The sequence below is a fragment of the Mus musculus genome, chromosome 6, assembly GCF_000001635.26.
Source record: "Mus musculus strain C57BL/6J chromosome 6, GRCm38.p6 C57BL/6J".
NCBI classification, from domain to species: domain Eukaryota; kingdom Metazoa; phylum Chordata; class Mammalia; order Rodentia; family Muridae; genus Mus; species Mus musculus.
In genome coordinates this window covers 46,949,283-46,970,187 of record NC_000072.6, presented here as the reverse complement: position 1 = coordinate 46,970,187, position 20,905 = coordinate 46,949,283, and the positions used below count along the sequence as shown (strand labels likewise).

The 20,905-nt window shown below is 37.5% G+C and overlaps 1 protein-coding gene and 1 long non-coding RNA gene across 2 annotated transcripts in view; one reads left to right on the top strand and one right to left on the bottom strand.

The window, feature by feature from the left end:
• Cntnap2 (contactin associated protein-like 2) overlaps positions 1-20,905 on the bottom strand; it is a 2,241,333-nt gene that overhangs the window by 331,206 nt on the left and 1,889,222 nt on the right. The gene's annotated exons all lie outside the window — the stretch shown is intronic.
• Gm38801 lies at positions 12,355-16,418 on the top strand. The gene is made up of 3 exons (XR_869031.2): positions 12,355-12,529; positions 14,737-14,931; positions 16,109-16,418. It is a non-coding gene; the product is annotated as a predicted gene, 38801 (long non-coding RNA).

Here is a 20,905-nt window from a genome sequence, read left to right as displayed (position 1 = left end):
ATTTACTTTTGCAATAGTGTATAAAGTTTTCTTTACTCTATATCCTCAACAACAGTTGCTTTTTATTATTTTTCCTGAAAGCCAGTACAACAGGTTTGATTTTAATTTTCATTTCCCTAATGGTATTTAGTGGTGTTAAACATTTTTTTTTCATATCACTGTTGACCATGTGTGAGCCATCTTAGTGTTGATTCTGTGTACATTGTGGGATGGGGATCTAATTTCATCATTTTGTATGTGGTTATCCATTTATCCCACCAACAGTTATGGAAGAGACTGCCTTTCCCTCTTATAGATCTTTGGCATGCCTGTCAAAAACTAATTAAGTGTGAATTCATGGCTTTATTGCTAGGTCCTTTCTTTTGTTCTAATGGTCAATGTGTCTATTTTTATGCCAGTATAAAGCTGTTTTGATTACTGTACCTTTGCAGTAGGTTTTGAAATCTTATATTGTGATACCTCTGGCTCTGTTTTATTTTTATACTGTTTTAGCTAATTATGGTCTTTTGTGGTTTCATATGAATTTTCTTATTGCTTTTCCTATTTCTTTAAAAATATAATTTAAACTTGATGGAGGTTGCACTAAATCTGTAGACTTTAAAAAATATTGATTCATTCTATTCATGAAAATGACATATCTGGATTTTCCTCATTTATTTGCATCCTCTTCAATTTATTTCAGCAAAGTTTTATAGTTTTCAGATGTAAATCTTCTCCTTCTTGATTTTATGTTTTACTTCTTTAGTTAGGTAAATGAGATTATTTTCTCAGTTTTATTTCTGGGGACAGGATATCTCATTTTCAGTGTACAGAAAGACTGCTGATTGTTATATTTTGATTTTATGCTGTAAAACTATTGAATTCTTAGATTAGTTTTAATGTTATTTGTTGGTGGAGCTTTGGGGACTTATATTGCTTGCAAATAGTTATTTTAAATGTCTTTTCCATTTTGAGTGCTTTTTAATTCTTTTTGTTGTTTTCTTGTTCTGCCTATGACTAGTACTGTGTTGAGTAATAGTTACAAGAGTGGGCATCTTGCCATTTCTTTTTGCTGGTGAGATGAGATTAGCTGTGAACTTTTAAAATATGGTCTTTATTGTAAATGGGGCCATTCTTTCTATACTTATTTATTAAAGAATTTTTAACAATGAAAATAAATTTTTTATAAGTTTTCAGATCATCTCTTGACGTAACTGTGTACTTTCTGTCTTTCATTACATATATTCTCGCCTCTTGATCATAGTGAATGCTGCTTTTCATATGCTGTTGTGCTTCGATTTCTAGTATTTTTTGAGGAGTTTTGTGTCTGTGGTCACCAGGCATATTATTGGTTTATAATTTTGCTTTTTTATGTTCCTGACTGTCTTTACTGTCAGGATAATGCCCATGGGACCATTCTTTCTCTTTAACGTTTTCAAGGGTTTATAGCATTTTTTTCTTCTTCCTTCCTCTTTCTCCTCATCTTTTTCATTATGTTAGGGACTCTTCAAGGTAGTCAGCACACTGGTGAGCTTTTTCTACCAAGGAGCTACATCTGCAGCCTAGGAACTCCTCCCCTCATCTTTAAATGTTTGGTAAAATTCAGTGGCAAAACATCAGGTGTTGAGGGACATTTTCTACTGGTTTAATTGTGTCACTTATCATAAGTCTATTCAGGTTTTCTCTTTGTCACGTTTAGACCTTGGTAGGTTGTATGTATCTAGTATTTACCTATTCCTTACAGGCTATCCAATGTAACAGCATGCATCTCTCTCTAGCTGTTGTTCCAGATCCCCATCTGTATCGTTTGTAATGTCTCATGTTTTCCCTTCCCGTGAGATTATGAGCTCCTTCTCCTTCCACCCATCCTTCCTTTCCACTCACTCACTTCCCTTCCCGCTTCTCTCTGCTCCCTCCTTCTGCTTATGTATTTCTACTTTGATTTTTATTACTTGTTTTCTTCTAGTAATTTTGTGCTTAGTTGAAGAGGCATAACATTTTGCCTACAGGTTGCTGATTCATATACTTATTAAAAGCAGAATAAGCTTAAATAAAGATCATAGTTTATATTAATTCATTAGTAGTGAGAAAGAAAAATCCAATACATATTAACTGTAAGTAGTTGGCAGAGGAATATAGCACACTAACGAGAATAATCCACACCCCACAAGCATACACTGTACATTACATATTCTAGTCTGTGCAGGTCTACACAGTTAGGAATCCTTACACAACTGGGCAGAGACTCTATCAGTGTATTACTCTTAAGCAGAAGGAAGAAGGCCACATGTTCCTTTATTTTAAAAATGTCTTAATGGTCAAATCAAACCACATACTCTGAGAGAGTAGGATATAACACTATGAATTCTTATTTTGAAAAAAATCACTATGAGTATATGTTATTAAAATAGGATGTGTTATATATTTCTATGTTAGTTACTTAGACTTTGATATTACTCTTTAGTCTGGTTTGATACTTGGGATAGGAAAACTAAGTCCATGTTTGAGGCTGTCGTTGCATCGCTTGAGAGGCTGAGGCAGCAGGATTGGCACATGTTCCAGTCCAGTCTGCACTATATAGTAAGACAACAACCAAACAAGCATGTAGGATATAGTACTCTAAAACTAAAGGATGAGTAAGGTGAAGTAAAACCAAAAGCTCTTAGTAGCCACATTTTGATGAAACAGAGAGAGAATGGATTATGGTTGACTAACTAAGGTTGAATATAGCCTAATAAAAGATAGTTTGATTATAATAAAGCATAGGAAAGTTAATATAAGCCATATAAATTATAATATAGTTATTTAAGGAAGGTGTAACAAAACATTGTATGTTTTTACAAAAGAGTTAACATAATTGGGTATTTTATTTCCTCTGGGGACACACCTATTTTCTTGACTGTAAGTTACACTATCCCTATAGTATGTAGGTACAGAACCAGTAGACAAAATGCCCCAAGAAAAAGGTATAAGACCAGAGAGGATTAGACTATAATAAAGCAGCATATAATAACTATATAGAGCAAGGACTTACAGTTCATTAGTACTGGAAACCACACTGTACATAAGTAAATAAGCTATGATTTCAAAAATCATTGAACACCATGAAGAGGAGAGCTAAAGGGCAGGCTCAAGTCATTATCTACATGAAAATAGCATTTCTATGCTATCTTAATAATTTTTCTGTCATGATTTAAAAAAAAATTTTAATTAGGTATTTTCTTCATTTACATTTCAAATGCTATCCCAAAAGTCCCCCCCCCCCACTCCCCTACCCACACATTCCCACTTCTTGGCCCTGTATCTTAATAATCTTAATAAAATAGTTTTTAAAGTTCCCCAAAATTTGTTTGACAGACCAAGTCAATACCATTTGTCTTCCCAGTTCATAGATCTTATTGTCTAAATGTCCAGTGAGGCTTGTAAGTGTACATAGTATTGATTCCTGTGCGGACCATCTTTCTATATGTACATAGCTATGATGAATTCTATTTTAATGTTTGGTACCTTATTATATTTATAATAGCTATAAATGTGCTATTAAAATAGGACACTTATAATTATATCTAGATACTAAGACAGTCAATCTGATATCTGATGTGGTTATTAAGTGACCAGTAGGCAGGTACAATATGGAGCATGTATCCATTGGAGAAAGTAATGACTCATATGCTGATGGGACAGAGCAAGCTAGCATAACACTTCATTGTGATACTTTGAATGGCGTACAGTTTAAATCTTAGGAGATGCTTGTTTATGGAATGTTCCTTTAGTGCTTTGGGACTTAGTTGTAACTTACATGTAACTGTAACTATGAATGTCAAACCACACATAAGCAGGGGCAGACATGTTGGAAAGAAACATTTGTAAAACTAAAAATGATGTATAAGTGGCTGTAAGAGAAAGTTAATCTGCTGACTCTTGACTAAGGTTTAAATCTTACCAAATAGGACATGTCTCTTTCCCAAGACTTTTTTTTTTTTAATGTAAACTGCAAGAGGACTTTTTATTCTAGACGTGTTCTGGGGCCCACAGTAGTACACCACGGCAGGGGTAAAGGACCTAGGGCCACGAGTGCGGAATTGGGACAGCTTTTAAGGGGTTACAACAAAGCCCGTGCTTCGCAAATCAATCATGTCATAACATCAAGTGGGGAATGAAAGGATAGAAAATACAGCCCCAACTCCAGCCTCCTAAGAAGCACTAAATACCACAAATTCCAGACCCTGCTCCTTGCCAGAGTATAGGTAAAAGGTCATACTTCTTGCTGCTCCAGTGACCCGCTTTCTGTGAATACCTGATCCTGGCCTAGTAAGATAAAAGGAAATGAGTTGACTAACTGCTTATCTAGCTTCTGTAAACTGCTTACACCCAAGACATTTTTGATTCTCAACCCTGATCCTCTGGCTTTGGGCTGCTTGAGGGGGTTATTTGGTTTTTGTTTGGATATAGAAATGTTCTTGGACTGTAAAAATTGACAAAAATAGTTGTTATATTAGGAATATAACCTAGAAGAAGACTGAGATAACAATTGTTACAAAGACACAGACTCAGTACCAGGAATGAGAAATTTTTCTAGTTGTTGGTCAGGGGACTCCAAAAAAAAAAAAATCTCCCTATGTGCTCGCGTGCACACACACACACACTATAGGTTATTGCTATTATTTTTGGATGCCTCCTTGAAGTTGAAGGTCAGTCCTTATTGCTAAAGATACCACATATCTTACACATAGGACTCAGGATTTGAGCTGGAAATGATTCAGAGACCTCATTTCTCTGTGAAGACTAGCTTTCATTATACTTGAAGGTGATATACAAATTGTCTAGAGAAAAGAGCAATCAATAGTTCTACTGAGTCTATGACCACAGCAATGATGAGTCTGGTAAGATATTCCTAAGGGTGCAATAGTGGCACTTATATCTTGGTGGTAACCAACAGTGAACCAAGCAAGCAAGCAAGCAACCAACAAACCAACGAACCAACAGTTGTACTGAAGGTCAACTTAATAGGTGAGGAATCATGTCTGGTACTGTAAATCTTGCCAATTATATATGATTAATGAGGTCATAGATCTTAAAGGAGAACCGGATCCTTTTCCACACCTATATAACTGCACTCTAACCTTTTTCCTTATATCCACAAATACATGTAGCTTTCTCATCTCATCAAGGAAGCTCCTTTGTCAGCAGAAGGAGACCATTATAGACAACCACAACTAGTCAAAATGCAGCAAACAACTGTCTCTTGGGTGCTTACCCCAACTAATTCATTTACAACACAATTGCTGCATTGCACCTAAGATCCAGGGAATATGTAGAATAGGGATGAAAAGATTTATGACTTTCTTTCTTTCTTTCTTTTTTTTTTTTCTAAGACATGATTTCTCTGTGTAGCCCTGGCTGTCCTGGAACTCACTTTGTAGACCAGGCTGGCCTCGAACTCAGAAATCTGCCTGCCTCTGCCTCCCGAGTGCTGGGATTAAAGGCATGTGCCACCAATGCCCAGCTCGATTTATGACTTTCAACTGGTGAATAGACAATAAAAATGCAGTACATATATACAATAGAAAACTACTCAGCTGTAAAGAAAAATGAAATCATGAAATTTGTAAGTAAATGGGTGAAACTATAAAAGATTATATTGAATGAGGTAACACAGACCCAGAAAGACAAATGCTACATATTCTTTCTTATTCATGGTTGTTGGCTTCAAATCCTCAGACGTGAATGTATAAGCTGCAGTAGCCACAGAAACTTTGACTAAGTAAGTTGGGAGGTGAAGGTTAATTTGAGAAATTTAACTTGTGATACCTTTAAGTTTTGACTGTTGCTTGTATAACAACACAATTTGTGACTGTTTGGGAAACATTGATATAAACATTAAAGAAAGGGACAAGAAAAGTGTTTCTAAAGAGTGCTTTCTAAAATTTGTATGACAATAAAGTATTGATTGCCCTACCTATATAGTTTCAAATCCTCAATAACCCCTAGTGTTGTTAATTTCTACTTGTGCAAATGAAACTCCATGAGACTCTCTCAGAATTGCATCCGATGACTGTTTCAGGACCTGATAGGTCAATATTTAATGACTTTAACAGAGGCATATTCAGGCTTAGAACTAGTGGCAAGGAAGAGAAAATAAATGCAAAAGTAGAAAGGCAATTTGTTACACATTTAATGTAGCAGAACATGATTGAAGCATACTCATCCGTGACATGTAATTTCCTTTCTTAAAGGGGTCAGTGGAACGCTGGGTTGTGGAAGTCTGTGATTTCACTGCTGAGAGGTTTCTTTGCCAATGGCTTTTGGTTTCTAAAAGCCACACCCACTGGAGTTGTCACAGAGGGTGGGCTTAGAGTGCTGGAGCAAATGCCTTGGATAACATAGGGTAAAATCAAGTGACATTTCCTCAAATTTCCAACAACTTGGGTCCCTGTGCTTTCCCTGTCTATACAGATTCAGAGGCGAGTGACAGTGAATGGGCACCATAGAGGAAGGAGAGCCTTCCATTCTTAGGTCACTTTACTTTCTTTCTAAATTTCCCTCTTTCCTATCTCTCTGTGGAATGCACTTAAACCTTCCGGTAGGATGCTGAGCCAATCCCAGTGGGTGGTGCCAGTCAGATTACAGTTCATTCAGAAGTACAAGAAACCCATTGAAGGCCAGTCACTCAGTTTCTTTCTTCCTCATTCCAGAGCATCCATGGCTATGGATAGTGCCTAGGAAGGCAGGGTGCTCATCAAGCTGTGTGGGAGCCTCCCCATCAATAACTGGGATGACAGCGCCACACCTCATCACCCCCATGTGTATCCAGCTGCCTGCATTTGTTGTGCTGCTACTGATTAGGAGTCTTTCTACTTACTGTCTTCCCATCATCTGCTTCCTGGGACATCTAAGACATAACCACCCTCAGTGTTTCAGGGGGACACTGCCCAAGTGAGGCAAAGGCAGGTGACACTCCATATTGAAACTTATTATTTTTTTTTAAAAAGTCTGTTTAGTCTTAGCAGATCCTAAGATTGCTGAAATCATTTATATCATAAAATGGTCATTTGAGTAAGATTTGAGAGAGGATTGCTAATGAGTGATTTTCATCTGGGAGGCTAAAAATGCACTGCGATGCTTTTCAAATTACTTCAGGGGCTTAGAGGATAGCCCAGCAGGTCAAAGTACTTGCTGTGTAAGCATGAAGACCAGAGTTTGAATCCTAGCACCCATATAAAAAGCTTGGAGTGGCCACATGTACCAGTAAGACCAGAGCTAGGGCGACAGGAGGATTATTGGGGATTATTGGCTGTCAGCCTAGCTTCAAGTCCAGTGAGAGACCCTGCCTCAAAGGAGTAAGGTGGAGATAGAGCAGGAAACACAAAGCCCGCCCCCCAATCTCCCACTCCCCCCCCACACTTATTTCAGATAGCACACAAAACAGAAGTTTATTTGTTTTACGAGGTCTCTCTAGGGAGCACTGGAAGACCTAGAACTCCCTGTGTAGACAAGCTCAGCCTGGAGCGCACAGAGATCCATTTGCCTCTGCCTTTCAGGTGCCAGGATTAAAGGCATGTGTGCCACCAAACCCACATTACAAGGTCTGTTATTTTATGAAAATATAAAGTTATTTTGAGAATCTGTGATGCTTAATAACCCTAGCTATGTTCTTATAAAAATAGAAAAATTCACATTTAGAGTTTGATTCTTAGCAAGCAACATGTAAATTATTCTTAGCTTTATGTGATAGTCTTAAACAGAAAAGTTATCTGATACATGAAATGCTAAATTTTTAGAATTCTTCAAATATGTACATAAACAATCCAGGAAGAAATGGGCTGTTTTCAGGGGCTTTAGTCTTCCATATATGTAGCTGATAATGTGCTCTTGCATTTAGTACTGGTTGTTAAATATAAATTGAATGTGTACCTGGGAACTTTAATTTATAGATATCTCCTCTCAGAGAATATGGAGTGCCAACACTGCCCTCTTATTACTCAGAGTTTTATCGCTGGCTTGAAATTGACCAGCTAAATGACTGTCACGAGTAACACAGAATGCTGGAAAGCCGAGCGCTGACTTATTAGGGCATAAAATGTTGGAGGGATCATTGGGGTGTTTAATATCATGACTGGCTCCGCTTGTTTTCTCATCACATTTGATGGAAGAACCAGCCAAATCCAGCGAATGAAACGTTATTACACAAAACAGTGTCATTTCTATACATGTGGGCCCCTCTCATCGAGTATAGATCATTTCAGATCGTTTTGGAGGCACAGCTTACTCTTCTCCCACACAAGACACTCAGATGAATAAAATGTAAAAGACCTGTCGGCTCTCCAGTTGATAGAATGCCGGCTGAGATACTGAAATTAAGCCAGTGACATAATTTTAATGCAATTTTCTTCACATTAAGGCAACTATCCTTTTTCACCCCCCCCCCCCGGTCTAGCATATCGTATTAAAACATAAAGAAAAACTAGGGGGGGGGAATCAATTTTAAAGCATGCTGGGGAGAGAGTGACATTCAAGGTCTGAAAGCCACCAGAGACTGAAGAGGAGGAGAGAGATGTCCTGGGTAGTGAAGGGACACCCTGAATAGTGTGGTGCTTGGAGCCAGGTGTCTGCAGACCCTCTGCCTGCGAGCATTATGGAAAGACCTGCCTTTTGGGGATCTGGGTAAAGGAACACTCTAAGGCTTAGAGCCGCTTGCCTCCTCTGGACTTTGCTGAGCTGTCCACCAGGTGGCAGTAGGAAACCAGGTTTGTGCACATGTGAACCGCCTTAGCCTTGGGGAGAATTCCTGTGAAGAAACTAGTCTCCTGCGATTCTGTTTCTCAGTCGTGCGTTGTTGAAGCAAAAGAGAACTTTCAGATTAGTTTGTAAGAGAACATGCCATTTTGGAAACCCATGGACTGGTGACACCACAACCAAGGCCTCTCAGATAGCTAGCATTTGGGCTGGAGCACTCTCTCTCGTGTTCCAGTCCTGTTGGTACCAAGCCTGATATAACCGGTTCAGCTCTTGCCCATAGCCTCTCAGCTGCCATGGCCGTGGCTCTGCTTACCCTATCCATTGGTATTTAACTGGTTTCATAGTTTTCACCATCAGATGTTTCCCCATAAGCCCATTTCCCCATATGCATTAATCTTTACACGTACCCCCAAACTCTATTGCTTTATTTTATGGTTGGGAAAAATGACCTCCCCTCTGTGACCCCAGTTTCCTTGAGATATCTTTCTTCCTGACACCTGTCCTCTGAGGTTTAGTTTGGACATCAGATGTTCTGTGAGACTTTCCTATGAGCACCCCCTGACCCAATTAGAAGCCCACCTTGGAATAGCCTAGAACACTCAGATTAAGACACTGACTTCTTCACATGCTTGTTTATTGTTGTATCTGGATATCTCACATATCTTTAAGGAAATCCTGCTGTTTCATTCTTATTTTAGAGTATGTAGCATGCTTACAACAAAAACAGTCAATTACTAAATACATACCACATGTGTGCATAGTTTGCACCTCTAACATCCTACCCTATCTCTGAAACCAACCTTATTTTTGTTGTGGAAGAGTGCAACAAAATACCTATATAATGAGGGAAAGTCACATTACTTTGGGGATATATTTCTGTTTTTGTAAAGGAAGAAACCTGATGAGAGGGGCAGTTAGGACCCACAAATCTGAATGCTGTTCTCTCCCTTTCATTTCCATTTTATAATTGTCATCAGTAATATCAACAAGGGCATTCCTAGATAAAATATGCTTTGCATAGTGAAGGTTTAAAGTAAAGAGCTCTGGAATTACTACTGTTATCTAGGGGGGCATGGGTATATGGTTATTCATGATTATCATCCCAGCTTTTACCTAGTTCCTTGGGAATATGACACTAAAAGTTGATAATTTGGATTGGTTGAGTTTATCAATCAACCTGAGCTGGGGTAGGATGTAGGACAGGAAGCCCTGACATCTTAGCATCCTAACACAAGAGCTTGTTTCTTGAGACTGCTCCATGTCTACTGCAGTACAGCCTCTGCTGTTTTTACATGCTCAGTCTGAGTACAGGGTGGGGCTGACAGAATCTCAGTGATGACAGATGCAAAGGAAACTTGGTAAAGTGTATCCTAAAGGCTTTAGGTCCAGAGAGACATGTGCTATTTCTGCTTCTGCATCATAGACCAAAGCAAGTCACCTGGCCATAACCCCATTTTAGCTCAAGGAAGAGTGACATGTAACTCAATCCCATAATTATGGAAAGAAACCTAGAAATGGGTGAAGAAGATAACAAGTACTTAGTGAGAAATATTCAAAGCATAGAGAACGCCAGCCAGTCACTGGGAGCAATTGGCTCTCTAAGGTTTCCTGTAAATTGACACCTGCTGAATAAAGCTATTGTTTCCCTTTGGAAACTTAAACAAATGTGACAGAGAACAAATAAATTTTGAAATCTAGATTTCAATGCATTCACTGTTTTTAGACAAAGAATATAAGACTCTCTGATGTAATCTTAGGTTTTATATGTGAAGGAATTTATTTTGGTAATAAAATTTGGAAGAAAAAGAAGTCAGAATAAATCACCTACAGCATGTTGAATTTTATTTTTAAGTAAATTACAATGTATACCAACTAATTGGGAGCTTGTATGTGTGCAACAAATTCAAACACCTATAAAGACACTTGTTTATTTTCTATTTTAGGCTAATTATAATGAGATGCAATTAGCCAGGTGATACTTTTATTGATGAAATCATTCAATCAGTCAGTATGACTATGCTGCCTTATTCAGTCTTGGAAGCTATAGCGTTATATCTAGAGAAAAAGAAAATTCTATTTATGTAATCAGTCTGTTAGTCTTTTTATTGGGGTAATTGAGTCCATTGATATTAAGAGATATTAAGGAAAAGTCATTGTTGTTTCCTGTTATTTTTGTTGTTAGAGTTGGAATTCTGTTCATGTGGCTATCTTAAGTTTGTTGAAAGATTACTTTCTTGCTTTTTGTAGAGTGTAGTTTCCCTCCTTTTGTTGGAGTTTTCCCTTTATTATCATTTGAAGGACTGGATTTGTGGAAAGATACTGTGTAAATTTGGTTTTGTCATGGAATACTTTGGTTTCTCCATCTATGGTAATTGAGAATTTTGTTGGGTATAGAAGCCTGGGCTGGCATTTGTGCTCTCTTTGGGTCTGTATGACATCTGCCCAGGATCTTCTAGCTTTCACAGTCTCTGGGGAGAAGTCAGGTGTAATTCTGATAAGTCTGCCTTTATATATTACTTGACCTTTTTTCCTTACTGTTTTTAATATTCTTTCTTTGTTTAGTGCATTTGGTTTTTTGATTATTATTTTCTGGTCCAAACTACTTGGAGTTTTGTAGGCTTCTTGTATGTTCATGGTCATCTCTTTCTTTAGGTTGGGGAAGTTTTCTTCTATAATTTTGTTGAAGATATTTACTGGCCCTTTAAGTTGGAAATCTTCCTTCTTGTCTATACCTATTATCCTTAAGTTTGGTCTTCTCATTTGTGTCCTGGATTTCCTGGATGTTTTGGGTTAGTATCTTTTTGCATTTCGCATTTTCTTTGATTGTTGTGTCAATGTTTTCTATGGTATCTTCAGCACCTGAGATTCTCTCTTCCATCTCTTGTATTCTGTTGCTGATGCTTGCATCAATTGCTCCTGCCTTTGTTTTCTATCTCCAGAGTTGTCTCCCTTTGTGATTTCTTTATAGTTTCTACTTCCATTTTTTAGATCCTGGATGGTTTTGTTAAATTCTTTCACCTGTTTGGATGTGTTTTCCTGTAATTCTTTAAGGGACTTTGTGTTTCCTCTTTAAGCGCTTCTACCCGTTTACCTGTGTTCTCCTGTATTTCTTTAAGGGAGTTATTTAGGTCCTTCTTATAGTCCTCCATCATCATCATGAGAAGATTTTAGATCCATATCTTGCTTTTTTGGGTGTGATGGTGTATCCAGGACTTGCTATGGTAGGAGAGTTGGGTTCTGATGATGCCAAGTAACCTTGGTTTCTGTTGCTTCTGTTCTTATGCTTGCCTCCCACCATCTTATTATCTCAAATGCTCCCTGCCCTTGATACATCTGATTGGAGCCTGTCTTTCCTGTAATCCAGATTGAATCAGAACTCCTTAGAGTCCAACTTTCTCTGTGATCCTGTGATTCAGGGATCCTGTGATCCTGAGATTCTGGGTGTGTCAGAGTTCTTGGCAGTCAAGCTTCCTCTGAGACCCTGAGATCTTGGTTTATTCAAGTTCCTGGGATCCCAAGATCCTGGGCATGTTAGAGTACCTGGAAGTGTTACCTCCTCTGGGGACCATGGGGCTGTCCACTAAGTTTGAGCCCAAGGTGGCCCAGCCAAGAAAATTCTAGACAATCAGTATAAAAAAGTTGGGCAAAACTCTGATAGAGCATTTTGAATTTTTTTTCCTAGGTGCTTCTCAAAATGGGAAGAGCTGCCATTTATGGCCTATGAAATGTTCTGAGAACAAAACAGATACTATTGGGAGAAGAAAGGAGGTACAGATATAAAAACTCGTGGAATGAGGAGATAGCTCAGTGGGTAAGAGCTTTTACTTTGAGAGCAAGAGGACTCGAGTTCAAATCTCTAGCACTCACATAAAAGGAACAATGACCTTAAGATTCAGGGAGAGACCCTGTTTTCTTTCTTTCTTTCTTTCTTTCTTTCTTTCTTTCTTTCTTTCTTTCTTTCTTTCTTTTTTTTCTTTCTTTCTTTCTTTTTTTTCTTTCCTTTATTTTTTTTAAAAAGGTAGACAGTGATAGAAGTCACTCGATACCCTCTTCTTCCTTCACAAAGGCCCATATACCTCCATCCATGTATGTGTATACGCTATACACACTTGTACAAATATACTACAATATACTAACCACCACCACACATATCTAAAAATAAGCAATATGAAAAGATAATCTATAGAATTAAAACATACCTTTTAGAACCACAGATAAGCATATAGTCAGAATTCTATGACCCTTTAAATCTGGATAGTAACTTGAATGGCTGGCATGTACTATAATCTCTTGAAAACCTGAAGAAAAATCAAGCATTGTGACTCAGGCCATTCTGTTCAATCTCTTCACCCTTATGCATGTAGAGCTTATGTTTTTAAAACTATTCATGCAGGTAGATTTATATCAAGATGCCTTGTTTCAAATTCATCATTAATATTTCCTACACTGACTGCATTTGGCAAGAGATGAAGGGTGCCATAGAGATGGAGAGGGAGAAGGGAGCCTCATAGCTGGTGATTATGGCTAACTTACAAATCAAGGTTTCTCTACTTTGGCATTGTTGACATTTTAGGCTTGACATTATTTGTCATAGGGGTTTGTCTTGGGCAGTATAAATGCTTAGCAGTACCTCCAGCCTCTACTTACCAAGCAGACAGCACTATACATATACAAGTAAACATTGTCAAGTGCTTCCAGGAGGAAACCTAACCTATAGTTGAGGACTACTGTTTTACATTGAGAATATTTTCCCATCTTGAATTTTGCTAAAGTTTTAGAGAAACTTTTGTTTTTTTCTTTTGAGACAGGGTCTCAGGTAGCTCAGGCTGGCCTCAGAGTTTTCTATGCTCCAAAGGATGGCCTTGACCTCCTGATCCTTTTGAATACTAGAGATCCAGGCATGCACCTTCACATCCAGTTTTATATGTGCTGGGCTTTGTGAATGCTATGCACACACTTTATCTTATGAGCGACATCTCCAGTCCAAGAAGCTGTGTTTCAACCTTCAATTTAATTTTAAACTCTCTATAGCTACTTACATTCTCATTTTATTCAGCTGCAAAAATCATTTACATTTATTCTTGTGACTCCTACTTACTATAGATAAATAGAGTAACCCACATTACCCATAAGGGACATGTTTGAAGATCTCTAACAGATGTCTGAAATCCTACCAAACCATATACACTGTGTTTTATTCTGAATATATGGCAGTGTTGTCACAGAGAACTATAATTTATGTCTTCCCATGTTCATAAGCTGTTTTTTAATTTGCATCATGTCTTACTCTTGTGATTTGGGGTCATTATTAAGATAAGAATGAATTGAACCCAATGTGAGATACTTTGTCAGGTAATTTAGTAATTAAGATGGTTACTAAGTAATTAAAGGGAAGGTAGTATATACAGTGTGGATATACCAGGCACAGTAAAATTTCATTATTCTCAGAACACTATGGGATTTAAAATGCATGGGTTATTTATTTCTCTAACTTTCCACTTACTATTTTCAGAGTGTAGTAAGTTATATTCTAAAGTGAGGAGTAGAAACTTTTCTGTAACAATAATTTAAAGCTGGGGATAAAATAGGAAGAATTTTGTGAAATAACCATAGAATAACTTCAACTATGTTTCTTTGACCTTAACCATTTCAAGACCAAAGTAGATTCTTTATTATTATTATTATTATTATTATTATTATTATTATTACACTTGAAGGAAATGGGCAAGAAGGGAAATTCCTGTGGGAAGAGGATTTCTTCACATTGAGTTAGAATCTTAACCTACTATAAATTATGTGACCAAAGGCTTCTAGCTCACTATTCAGGAATGCTGGTCAAGTAAACTTAATCTGTTAATGAAACCCTAGCTTTATCTTTGTGACTTAGAGCAAGTGTATTGTTTGTGGACCAAGTGTGAGAGATGGAAAGCAGGGCAATAAGAAGTTTAGATGTAAACAAAAGTGGGAGTGGAGATGTTACTTAAGTCTGAGGTAGATGGTTTTGCCTTAATGTTTCAGTATCATGGTCCAGCCTCATAGAAAGCTACTTTAAGTTTATGGGATCTCCATGTGGTGAGCTTGGAAGATGTACATATCTTTTGAATATATGGCAGTGTTGTCACAGAGAACTATAATTCATCTCTTCCCATGTTTATGAACTGGTCCTTTATTTGCATCATGACTTACTCTTGTGATTTGAGAGTCATTATTAAGGTAAGAATGAATTGAACTCAATATGAGATACTTTGTCAGGTAATTTAGTAATTAAGATGGCTACTAAGTAACTAAAGGGAAGGTAGTATATACAAAGATGCCTTTGCCATCTCAGAAGCATGAGAATCCTATGGTCCTCTCTCAGGTGATGCATGAAGCTGCCCCTTCTGCTTATCACTAAGCTTTCAGTATAGCAAGCTCTATCGGGCAGTTTCCTCCTCAGGGATCATTCACCAATCAGTAGAGACACTTTAGTTCTTATAAGTAGAGGGGGGAATGTTCAGTTATTGAGCTAAATACTCCAACTTTCACAAGCCAGTTCTCATCAGAGACTTGCCAGTTAAGGCTGAGGCCCTGTGCAGGCCACCATGCTCATCTCTTAGATCATGGGTTTAATGACCAACAGTCCTAAAAATAGTTATTTCAGAACACATGAAATTTACATAAAACCTAATTTTTAGTGTCTACAGAAAAGGTTTTTACTGGAACACAGTAGCATCTAGATTGTCCTTGTCTGTTTCTACAATATAGCTTCAGAGTTGAACAGTTGTGACAGAGGCCACATGGCTTACAAGGCTTGAATTATTTACTATCTGGTCCTTTAAGGAAAACATAAATTTGCTGATCCCTCCTCTAGATACATATCAGATGAGCTGTTAATGTGGATAGGTAATATGACATATTTTAGCTCCAGCTACTTGGGGTTACTAAGTCTATTTATTATTTTCCAAAGTTACAATTGAGGGTGGTTGGAGGTACGAGGAAATTGGGAAATATCATTACAAAGTTACAGTTGTGACAATAAAGAGATATGTGTTGGGCCCAGGAGGATGTACCATGTGACAGACATCCTGAAAGGAAGATAACTGTTTACTTGGTTGGCTAATATATCCCTTGGATGAGCAGGCAGGGTCACTTGTAAGGAAGAGTAGAGTATTGTGCAGCAGCTTGGAAGTGTTTCTAGTAACCTGTGAGCTCTCCCTGAAGCGTGAACTGCAGTGTACATTTTAAAATGCTGTCTCCAGTTTCTTCTTTTAAACGAGCCCCAAGCAGGTTGTGGCAAATTAAAGAGTTATGTGCAGAATCTATAAGACTTATTGATAGTGGAGATCATGGGGGAGCTTCACAAGGTAAGAATTCAGAGAAAAGAATCAACATTTTCAATTTGCACCTTCAGATGTGATGTAAGAAGATTTCTCTGCTTGTGGGAGAGCCATCAATGGAGGCATCGCCTCAGAAGCTGCCCTGATGGGGGTTGCTGTTTTAGAGGGTTTTACTCCTTCCCACTTTCCTCAAGATGTTGCCTTCCAAACACCCATGCCTATGGCATTAGATATTTCAGCCACATTCTAAATAAAAGCAGGAGTTTTCCTGTGTCGCATGGCACAGAGCTCTTTGTTCTTGGTCTTATATGGTGGGATAGGTTTAAGAGCCATGAATATTGAGGGGAAGGAGTTCTACACTTGATGTATGAGACACTTGTCATTAATGGCATTAGGAAGTCCTTTGATTTGGAAATAGAGAAGGCCAAGTTATATTTAATCACAGTAGGTATAATTTTTAAAAAGGATGGGAGCAAGCAAAGGAGGAATGAGGGAGGGAGGGAGGAAGGAAGATAGGATAAAGAAAAAGTGGTTTGTGTTTTAAAATGCATTGATTTTATCATATTGGGACTATGTGAGGATTGCTTAACATCTCTGAATTCAAATAATTTCTAATTTATTTGCCTAGCATTGGTGGGGTGTAAGAAGAATCTATAGTTTCTATCTAATAAACATTACTTCTCTCAGTAAGTGAATATAGGAGTTTCAGGATAAAAATCCCTTAGAGTGTCAGAGAATTCAGAGGTTAAAAAAGTCCTTTAAAAATATAGTCAAATATTCACCAGACAAGCACCTTCCCTTGCTGAACTTTCTTGATGGCTCCTAAGTGCACCAGTTTTGGTGAGCTCAATGAGCCTCTACAAATCTGAAGAACAACAAAGACCAGGATATCAAACCAAATCAAGCCAGGGCATGAAGGAAGCCACAATGATGTCTATGGTAAAACCCTGGCTGAGTCACCCTCAGAGGGAAAAGAAGACACAGTAGCATGTAAAGGAAAACGGTATAAATAAATAAATAAATCATGGCAGACTAGAACTAAGGGCACATCTTCAGAATGAGGAAGCAAAGTCAAAAGGTACCAATACTGTCAATTTCAAATTCTGAATTCAGTGAAGATATCTTTCAAAAGCCATTGTCTGTTTTGTCTAAATTTTCTGATTCATTGATCATGCTTCTAATTGTCGTTGCAAGCATCTATTGCCTACAACTACTACTATGGTAATCTTTAGCCTTGATGATTTGTGGTGCTTTTCTTTCAGCCAACTTTATTAGAGGGTCCTCTATTTTTAAGAGAGGGCTCTGGACAGATTCATCTTCCCATCAGAACTTGGACTTGGTGATATTCTGATCATCTATCATTTCAGTCATTGAGTTTATGTGAGTTCCGCCATTAGTTTTTAGCTTTAACTTTTTTAATTTAAGAATTTAAACTCTAAAATAAATGGTAATTATTTTTGTGTGGTGTTTCATGTGATTTACTTTATAGGTCGACTATTATCTCTTACTACAAGGCATTTAAAAGACATCCTCCAACCTCCCACACTTCCGGCACCAGGAAGTGATAAAACAGCCTGGCATGGCGACTAGCACATGCAATCCCATGCTGGGAGGCTGAGGTAGGATTGCTGTGAGTTGATGGCCAGTCTGGGCCATGGTGTCAATTTGAATTCAGACTGGAGTATAAGTTACAGAGTGTAACCGATCCTGTCACAGAGCAAAGCAAAGCAAAGCAAAGCAAAGCAAAGCAAAGCAAAGCAAAGCAAAGCAAAGCAAACCTAACCAAACCAAACCAAACCAAACCAAACCAAACCAAACCAAACCAAGCCAAACCAAACCAAACCAAACAAAACACAACAAAACACAAAACAGACTGATGAATTATTCTGAGCATTTCATTCATGTATTAGACGAATATGTATAGTCTTTATTTCCATGTTCACACCCTATCAATTTTAATCAAATTTATTAATCATGTATTTGAAAACCTTGATTTTTTTTGGGGGGGGGGAAGGGTGGTTTAAATGGTTAGTTCTGAAAGCAGTATTACAATTCCCTTCAATGTTGGTATCTAAACTTCCAGCTATTTTGCTGTATATATTTTAGAAGTATTTGTCAGATCTTTTCAAGTTTGGAAATGGTATGCTTTCCTGGAAAATTAAATTTATTTGTATAATTCCACGACCCTTTCTATCACTACAAGGCCTTGTTTTAAAATCTACATATTATCCAATGTTATTGTACTCATCCAGCTTCTCCTAGTTGTCACAAACCTGTTTCGTCTTTTTGAATCATTCCCTTCCAAGTTCTCTGGTTTTAGATGTGATGATGATGATGATGATGGTGATGATGGTGATTATTAATTATTCAACAATATAAAACATTACCTCGTTTTACATCATATCTGATTAGTTTAATTATCTCACGGATGTGAATAGTACACATTTGTTTTACTTTATATATAAACAGGTATTTAAGAGAGAATTGTCTCTACTCCCTGATTTTCCATGATTTTTTACCTCATATTTCCACTTCCTGAATTTCTTATCGTGTTTGTTTTTCCTTATGTTTGAAGTCTTTACTGTTTAGTGCTAAGCATGCTCCTTTAGGATATCACCACTTACATTTATGGATGTCTGAAGTTGAGGTTTTTAAACTTTCTTTTACATCTTTGTGAAGTGTAAGGATCTCAGAAGATGTTCGCTCTATTAGCCCCCTCTTGACCTGCAGACTGTTTTCAGTCAAGTTTTCGTGCTACCCCTTTAAAACACACAGATTTAGATCTTAATATTTCATCATATAGTTCTTAAATTTTTCAGTTATGTCTTCATTAATTCCTTGAGCCTCTCTTTTGAAGTCCTAGAATTTTCTCTGAATTACCCTCTTTTATGTAAGCTAAACCTTTTACAACATGCGTTAGAGAAAAGCTTTTGGTCTTAGCTCTGTCGACTTTTGCTTTTCTTTATTACACTTTGAGGCTATCAAGCTGTGGTCTTGTTCTGCTTTTGGGAATTCTGGTTTAATTTCATTTGTTGTTGCTCTGTCTGCACTGAAGCTGTTGCTCTTCCCCTCGGTACTCAGGCCTGGGACTTGCAGAGCTGACTTACAGCCTGGCCATGCAGAGCACACGGCCTCTATGTAAACCCTTTAAGCCAACAGCAAATAGTAGATGGTGACCTGACATATGCCAATTTCCAAGGCTTAAGTTTTATTCGAAAAATATTGGAATGACCTAATTTTAACCTGCCTATTAAGCAATGAAATATTAATATGTATTAGCCAAATAATTTATTTTAACCTTAAAATGCTTTTGTGAAGAAAAAGTCATCATTTAGAACTTTCCAACAAAAAAATCTGGTGCTTGGAAACTTGTATTGCTATAAGATAATGGAATGTGAGATATGAATTATACATTTCAATGAGTAAGTGAAACAAGTTCAGTGTTCTGAGAGACACTGGTGAATTGCAATCGTCTGTTTTATCAGAATCGATAAAGGATCTAGATTACTGCTTAACTCTTCATTTCCTCTTGCCTCAAACCTATTTATGTTAAGAAATCATTTAGAAACAACTAGCAAATATTTTACAGGAAAATTATGGCTACACTGCAGGCATGAATAGTAAACACTTATTCAGATTCATTTAATGCTGGTTTGAGATTAGAATCATTTTTACTAAATAACAAGCTTACCAAAGCTGATTTAAAAAATTCAGCATAGCCACTTTTTTTGTTTGTTTTTGTTTTTGGTTATAAATGATAGATCTTTTTACCTGAAAACACTGGTGGATCTAATCAATGTGTTAGTTGAGATACTTAGCTGGAATGAGTGAATGCCATGGAAATCCTGTGTGGTTTCAGCTTACATGGTTAAGTGTCCATGATACTAAAAGACTGTAATCAATATCTGATGAGTTTCCCTGGATTCTTGAGAAATAGAAACTGAAAATACTCATTTCATACAAAATATCATTTTAATTAAAAAATAATATTACTTTCATGTGTGCATGGGGTATGTGTATGTTTATGAGTGTGTGTGAGTGTGGGTACATGTGACAGAGAGGACAATCTCAGAGTCAGTCCTCATCTTTTAACTTGTTTGCGATTGCATCTTTTTTTGCTTCTATACTACGTACAGTATGGTAGGCAAGCTGACCCAGCAGCTCTGGAGGGTTCTCTCTCTCCCCCCCCCCCTCTCTCTCTCTCTCTCTCTCTCCCATCTCACAGCAGAAGTACTTGGGATTACAAGCACATAGTGCACTGTCTGGCTTTTCCTGAATTCTCAGGTTCCAAACTAAGATCTTCATGCTTGTATGGCAAGCGTATTACACACTGAGCCATCTTTCCAGCCCCAAATTAATTTTCATAATCAGTAGCTGAAATTTAACATAGTAAAAGAAGCAGACAAATATTTTTATTAAATATATCATGGCTTGGCTGACTTTGTACCAAGTTGTAATCATTTGTTTCTTTACCCTATCAGTACCTTGAACTTTCTTTGGTAGTATTTTTTACACTTGCTATTCATATTTAAAGATTTGTTTCGATTTTATGTGGATATGCCTGTGCTTGCGTGTATTATGTGAGCTAGATGTGTGTTCAAGTCTTCAGAGACAAGAAGAAGGCCTTAGCTCTTCAGGAACTACAGTTACAGCTGGCTGTGACATGGGCAATGTGGGCATTAATAACTGATCCCAGGTCCTTTCCAAGAAGCATTCAGTGGAACTCTTGTTCCAGGGGATCCAAAGCCTTCTATGTCATCTCTCCAGCCTTTCTGTTATATTTAAATGAAGATAAATTGCATGAAATAAAAGCTCATACGAAACTTGAAGAATTTTCATACTGTGTACCCCAACACATAGCCTGAACCAAT